We start from the raw sequence: 6,956 nt of genomic DNA on the forward strand, positions 1-6,956 counted from the left end.
TGGATGCAGGGTGTGCGGGGAACATGGGCCCCCTTGATCCAGGGGGGCCCCGCACCGCACACCCTGCACCCATAATATTACTTACCTCTCCGGAGTTCCATGTCGGCGCAGGGGTCCGGCGCTGTAAACGACGGGAAAATGTCTGCGGCGGCTATTTTCCCATCTTTCGCGCATGCACAGTACAGGGAAAATGGCTGCGGCGGCAATTTTCCCGGTGACCTGTGCATTCATTATAGACTCTGGGCACACTCTAGTGCCCAGAGTCTATAACTCCGGCGCTGGCCGCGCACAGCTCAGTGCGCAGCCGGCCACTGGGCGAAGAGGAGGGGACCTGTGTCGGAGACTGCACACGGGCCCCCTCCTCTCTAGAAACGCCCCTGTCTGTGAGGTAACCAAAATTGACTGGAAACGAGTGGAGATAAATGTTATTGAGGTTATTAATACTGTAGGAACAAAAAAAGGCCCATTTTATGTGATTGTAGCTGTTTTTTTTTATTTTTTAAGAAAAAAATCCAGATCCAAAACACGAAAACAAAACACCAAGGAAAAAAATCCAAAACCAGATTCAGATCCAAAACCAGGTGAGATCCAGATCCAAAACCAAAACACGAGGGTCGGTGCACAACTCTAGCGGAGATTGCTGTCTCTCCCTCTCAGTAATGATCCACACTGATATCATCCATCTCTCATGCTCTCGTTTTGCCCTCACAGGCACAGCTGAGCAAATCAGTGATCTCAACACTGTAAAGCTGGCCAAACATCTAAAGATTATCTGTCCAACCAGCCAACTAGTTGATTGGTTGGAATGAAAATCTGGTAAGGAATACAATCAGCAATTTGGTCCCAAATGCTGGAAAATGGACCAAAACTGTTGTTTGAACAAATTGTTTAGATCAAACATTTAACAAACTTGTCTGACGACCATTTTCATCTGTTTTCTGGCATTTAGGAGCAAATTGCTGATCATCAGTTACTCCCATACGTTACCAGATTTTCATTCCAACCAATCAACTAGTTGGATGGTTGGATGAAAGTTGGTCTAGTGTGTGGCCAGTTCAACTTTATGAGTTGTTTTGTGTAAACCACAAGAGTGTTGGTGCATCTAGATTACTTCCTTTTTCAGGCCATTGCCTTATTGATGAAAGGGAATAAACGCCGCTCTAAGGCAGCCACAGCTGCCAATAAGAGCTCTTTTTTTTTTTACATTATCATTTCTTTGTATTTCCTCCTGCAATGCCAAAGAGGTGAATATCGTTAGTTTGCTATCCTTCTGCAGTGTCCATGCTTCACCACTAGTTGTCACTGTCTACTCTACAGCAACCAGAGAGAACCCACGCAATCACACAGGGGAACATACACTGGGGCAGATGTATGAAGCTGTGGTAAGTGATAAAGTGCAGAGTGATAAACGACCAACCAATCCGCTTCCACCTTTCTTTTTTCAAACACAGCTAGTAACATGACAGTTGTGAGCTGATTGGTTGGCCGTTTATCACTCTGTCTGCACTTTATCACTTTCCAGAGCTTCATACATCTGTCCCAAAGTATTTTCAGGAATATAGAAGGTTACTAAAGCTGCACTATGCTAAACACTTTGGTGTTGCACCAGTGAGCACAGATAGTCCATCCATAGCACGCCTGGGTGTGTGCCTACTATACGCTCTAAGGGAACGCCTCTGCAACCTAGAGAACAATCACCAGATGTGCACTGTGCAAGGTTTTGTTCCAGTGCTGCTCTGTACGATGAGGAGCAGTGGTGCGCCAACACCATATATATTATGCTAGGGACACCTTCCCTCCTCCCAACTCCTCCCCTGTGCCTTTATATTCTTCTGCTCCTCCACAAATACCGCCACCTTGCTTGGTAAAGTTAAACCATACTTGCCTACCCTCCCGATTTGGTCGGGAGCCTTCCGAAAATCGAGTGCCGCTCCCGGCCTCCCAGGAGGGCAGGCAAGCCTCCCGCAAACTGCCGACCCCTCCTGACCCTCCCCCCCTGCAAGGAGTGAGAATCCCCTGCAGCGGGGGTGGGCCTGTGACGCGATTCACGCCGAATCGCATCATTTTGGCCCCGCCCCCTGCTTCACAGTGGTGGGATTATCGACATTATGCAGCGGGGGAGGGGCCAAAATTATGTGACCGTGTGGCCACGCCCCCACTCCACCCACAACAGCTGGCCACACACCCTTGTTTTTGCGGATCTGGTTGCCCCCACCCGGAAGGGGCAGCCAGAATGTCGGCATGTCTGAGTTAAACCCTAATGGAAATTTAGGTGCACTCGAACATAGAGCCATGACAGGGAATAGTGCCCGATTACCGCGGCTCTGTGTGCGGGTGCACGCGGCTCTGTGCAAGAGTGCCACCCCCCGCACCATGTCATGATGTCACGCACATGACATCATTACGTCACACAGAGGGGCCATGATCGGCAGCTCCGGTAAGCACAGCGCTGACTGGGCGTCCTTAGGACGCCCGATGGGCTGCATATATTTTACGCAGGGTGCCCATCTGGAGCTTCCACAGGACGCACCACGGGTGTTGCAGCAGCAATCTTGGCTGCAGGGTGCAAGGCACCCTTCTAGCCAGCAGCAAGGGCCGTGGGGCGGCATCAGTGTCCCATAGCATAGCTAGTTAGTTCCTAGTGAAGTGGGCAGGATGGGAAGATTTTACGGGAAATTTGCATGTCCATAGGAGGGGCGGGGCTAAAATGATGCAAATCCTTGCCCCCTCCTTGCGGCCCCACAAATATTGGACTTTTTCCGGAAACTGCCAGCAGTATCTCCTCCCTGGGCTGCTCCAGAGAGGAGTTAGTATGTCTTACAGGCACATGCGCTAATTAGACTCCGGCACTGCGCTTTCTCTACTGTGCATGTGCCGAACTTTGGAAATACGGCACCCATGCCATTTTCCCAGTGACTACATTGGTGATGACAGCGGCATTGGTAGAGCGCTAAGGCATATTCTCCAATTCTACCATTTTAGACGGTACAGTACCGGCAAACAGGGGCTGTACCGTTTGTACTGAGTTCCCGATTCTTTTAGCAGCGCTGAGGGACACAGGACTCCCACACCCTGCACCCATATTATCTAAAACTTACCTGCGTCGGGTGTCTCAGCGCTGCTCAAAATGCCGGAAAATGAGCACCGCGGCCATTTTTCCGGCGTTTTCCTCGTGTGCAGTGAGGAAATCGATGGGAAAATGGCGGCTGAGCCATTTCCCCCGCGATTTGCGTATGCGCAGTAGACTCTTGGCACACTCCGGTTGTCCGATCCACACTCCGCTGGATCGTACAACATATCGTCTAGTGTGTACCCGGCTTAAGGTTATCATAAAATCATAGCAATGTACAGATCATAATATCTCATAGTTATACAACAGCGCCACCTTCTGTCTGTCAGCAGTAGTGGGCCGTAATCACTGCAAGGCTTCATCAGTGAAGAGGAATGTATGCAACTGAAAATGAGATATGTTTTACTTTCACTTCCCAATGTACAGGAACAATAATAAAAAAATAAAATTAACCTTGGAATAATAATAATAAAAAAAACACTTTAGTGCATAATTGCGTCTAGTTATACCAAAAACTAAGGGGGTCATTCAGACCCACTTGCGAGCGGCAGTACGCTCGCAAGTGGGTCAATGTTCCCCACTGAGCATGCGCACGACGGAGGGAGCTCCGTCGTGCGAATGCGCGAGACCCGGCGAGCGACGGGCTTCCCATCGCTCCGGGTCTCGCACCAAAGGGGGCGTGCTGTCGATGTTGATTGACAGCACGCCCCCTTTGGTGGGCGTGCCTGCCAGACGGAACGCCTACCGTCTGAAGCCGGCCCCACTGACATCACTAGTGATGTCAGTGGGAGTGATTTTGGCTCTGATAGAACCAAAATCACTCCAGGGCTTGTGGCTGGGAAACCCGACCGCAGGGTTTCCCTCGCAAGTCCGATGGTCGCGATGGTCAAGACCATCGCGACAATCTTTTTGGACGCTCGTATATGCTGTGGGTGGTGACCCACAGCTATACGAGCGTCCAGGAGGACGCTCCATTTTAATGGAGGAGGGCCCTGATTCAGAGCGAGCGCTCTGGTCAGAGCGTCCGGCTCTGAATCAGGCCCTAAGTGTGGATACTGCGCTTACTAACTACCTTATGTGAAATTGCTGCGAAAATCTCACTGTGAGCTATTCCAATACTCCAAAAAAGAATTAGGGGCCAGATCCAGAGATATACGCTATTGCCGACACTGCTGCTTTTGTGTATGCAGATGATATGCGAAAATATGCAAATGCCGCTGACACCAGGAGATGTATTAGGCCAAACATCTGCCTACAATATCGCAGCATCTGCATACAGTGTCGCAGCGTCGGTCCCACATCATTTGTTTATCGCACTCCTGAGTGAGTCTGTGTTCCCACTGCGCAGAATGGCGGCAAAAACTGAGACACCAAAGCCATATTTCTTGCCTATGGGATTGCAGACGCAGGGAGTGATATGCCCGTGAAACGGTTGTGATGCACCTGCTTTTTTGCCGCTACGCGCTGTAACCTCCCACAAATGCTCCCTGACTGTCTATCACACTTCGAGTAAAAAGTCGCTGCGAGTGACTACGATAATGTACAGCAGCGCAACTTAGACGCACCCGCGCTTCACTGATAATCGCTCAAATCCGCAAACATCGGCAATGCGTACATCTCTGAATCAGGCCATATGCGCCAGCGCTAATCTCATTATAAACAGTTTTAAAATGGACAAGTTCATCTACGCAAATAACATCTGATACTTATTACTAAAGGCCCCCATACATGTGGATTGGATGGATTGCAGCAATCGTGCAATTCGCAATCGATTGTGTCTAAAAATCTGCAATGTATGGGCTTCACAGATCGCAGATTGCAACTAAAAAGTGATTGGAATTGTTTAATCAGATTGTCCAACATGTTGGATTTCACAGATCGATTGGGGCTGTAAATTGCTAGTGTATGGACATGATCAGCAGATTTGCAGACCGTTTCTAGCAAAATGATGGGCCTTTCATGATTGCCAGATCTGTGTTTGCTGCAATCGATCTGCAAATCACTGAAACAGATCTGTAGTGTATGGGCGCAGATTGCTCGATTGGGAAATCCTAAGATCAGGCAATAAATCTTCAAATTGTTCAATTGTGGTTTTCAGATTGCTGATGTGTGGGGGCCTTAAGATTACCTGTCCACTGGTTGTGAGCACGATATGATTCTGTTTAATTGACAAACAATCCAATCAGCTGGATGATGCAGTAAGTTTAGTGGTACACCTCAGAAAACATACACAATCTACATAACTATGGGGGAAATTTATCAAAGCTTGGAGAGTGAGAGAAAAATTACCATCCAAGCAGCAGACGATGAACGTTTGGCGAGGAAGATCAGCTTCGCAGCTGCATTCATAATGGATTGTAGTGTCGAGAGCCTGTTATCGGGAAGACCAGAAAGAAGACTATTGCAATAGTCAATGCGGGAAATAATGAGTGCATGGATTAGAGTTTTTGCAGTGTCTTGTGTGAGATATGGTCGGTTTTTGGATATGTTTTTTAGACGTACGTAACATGATTTTGAGACAGATTGAATGTGGGGAACAAAGGACAGTTCAGAGTCAAGGATGACACCTAGGCAGTGGGCTTGTGAGGTGGGGTGGATTGTCGAGTGTTCAACAGTGGCACTGCTGTTCCCATAGATGTACCTTGTAAGGCGCTGTGAAACAATTGTAGTGCCATTTAAATAAAGGATAATAATATAATGTGAGTGGCGATGTTTGCAAATGTACCGAACAGCAAAAAGGATATTTTTTTCTGTTAGACCTTGATTGTAATATCTAGCTCCAGTTTTAGATGACGTTTGAAGACCCTGTTGCAGACCCTCCAACATGACCCCTTTCACCAGTGCTCTGCTCCTGGACTTCCCACTTAATTTATGATTGCAGCCACCTGTGTTAAATTAACTAATTGAAGAGAGTTTTTAACACAGGTGACTGCAACCATAAATTAAATGGGAATTCCAGGATCAGATAACTTTGTACCTGGTGGAGGAGGTCATTTTGGGTGTCGGTGATGAGGAGAATGCATGGAGAGAGGGAACTCTTCTGATACCTACCCTGTGTCTGTTCATCTACTCCTCGGCCCATAGAACATGCCTACAATAAACCATACACCCCAAAAATAGACAATATACTGAGATCCATGGACAAAGAGGAATTCCTCCTAGACAGAACCTGCGCTTACTGTACATACCCCACAGCAGTCTGCACGGGAGAAGCTGCAAAAGGTTGTTTTGGACCCCGGACGATTTCATTGCCGTGACAGCGGTTTTCGGAAGAGCTGTTCCAGCCACGCAAAAGTGAAAAAGAGAAACTATGGGCCTGATTCAGACCCGTTCGTTATCTGCGTACGCTCGCTGTATGCGTATGCAAATTTGTCAAAGTGACACCACGGGAAGCGATCGCTCGCCAAGGCATAAGCACGCCTACCATGTTTTAGCGAGCGGTCACTTTGTGTATGCGTACGCCCAATCGCACAGGCAGAGCCGCCCACCAGCACACGTCATCTCCAGGAAGAGTATTAAAACACTGGTACATCGAGCACCATCGGATGCGAACGCAGTGCTTGAGTTAGCTTTACCCTACCGCAAGCATTGCGAGGAAATCAGTGTAAAAAAAAATGGCAAGTGACATGTACTATGACGCTTCCTGTTAATTATGCACGCCTCTAAAACGGTGTTGAAACACCCAGGCACGCCTGCGTTCGCATCTCCAACCCCCTGTTATTAGTGTCCTGCCCGTTACCACCCACAAACGGCCTCTCCTGTCACTCATTACACTGGGCTGCCTTTGCAGGGCGACCGAGCGGAATGCAATCGCAGTGGGTAGTTCGCGCACGCGCAGAACGAGGCATGCGCGTACGCAGGACATCGGGCCACTTGCGAGCGCACG

This window comes from Taudactylus pleione, unplaced genomic scaffold (assembly GCF_031769625.1).
Source record: "Taudactylus pleione unplaced genomic scaffold, aTauple2 ptg000003l, whole genome shotgun sequence".
Classification (NCBI taxonomy): Eukaryota; Metazoa; Chordata; class Amphibia; order Anura; family Myobatrachidae; genus Taudactylus; species Taudactylus pleione.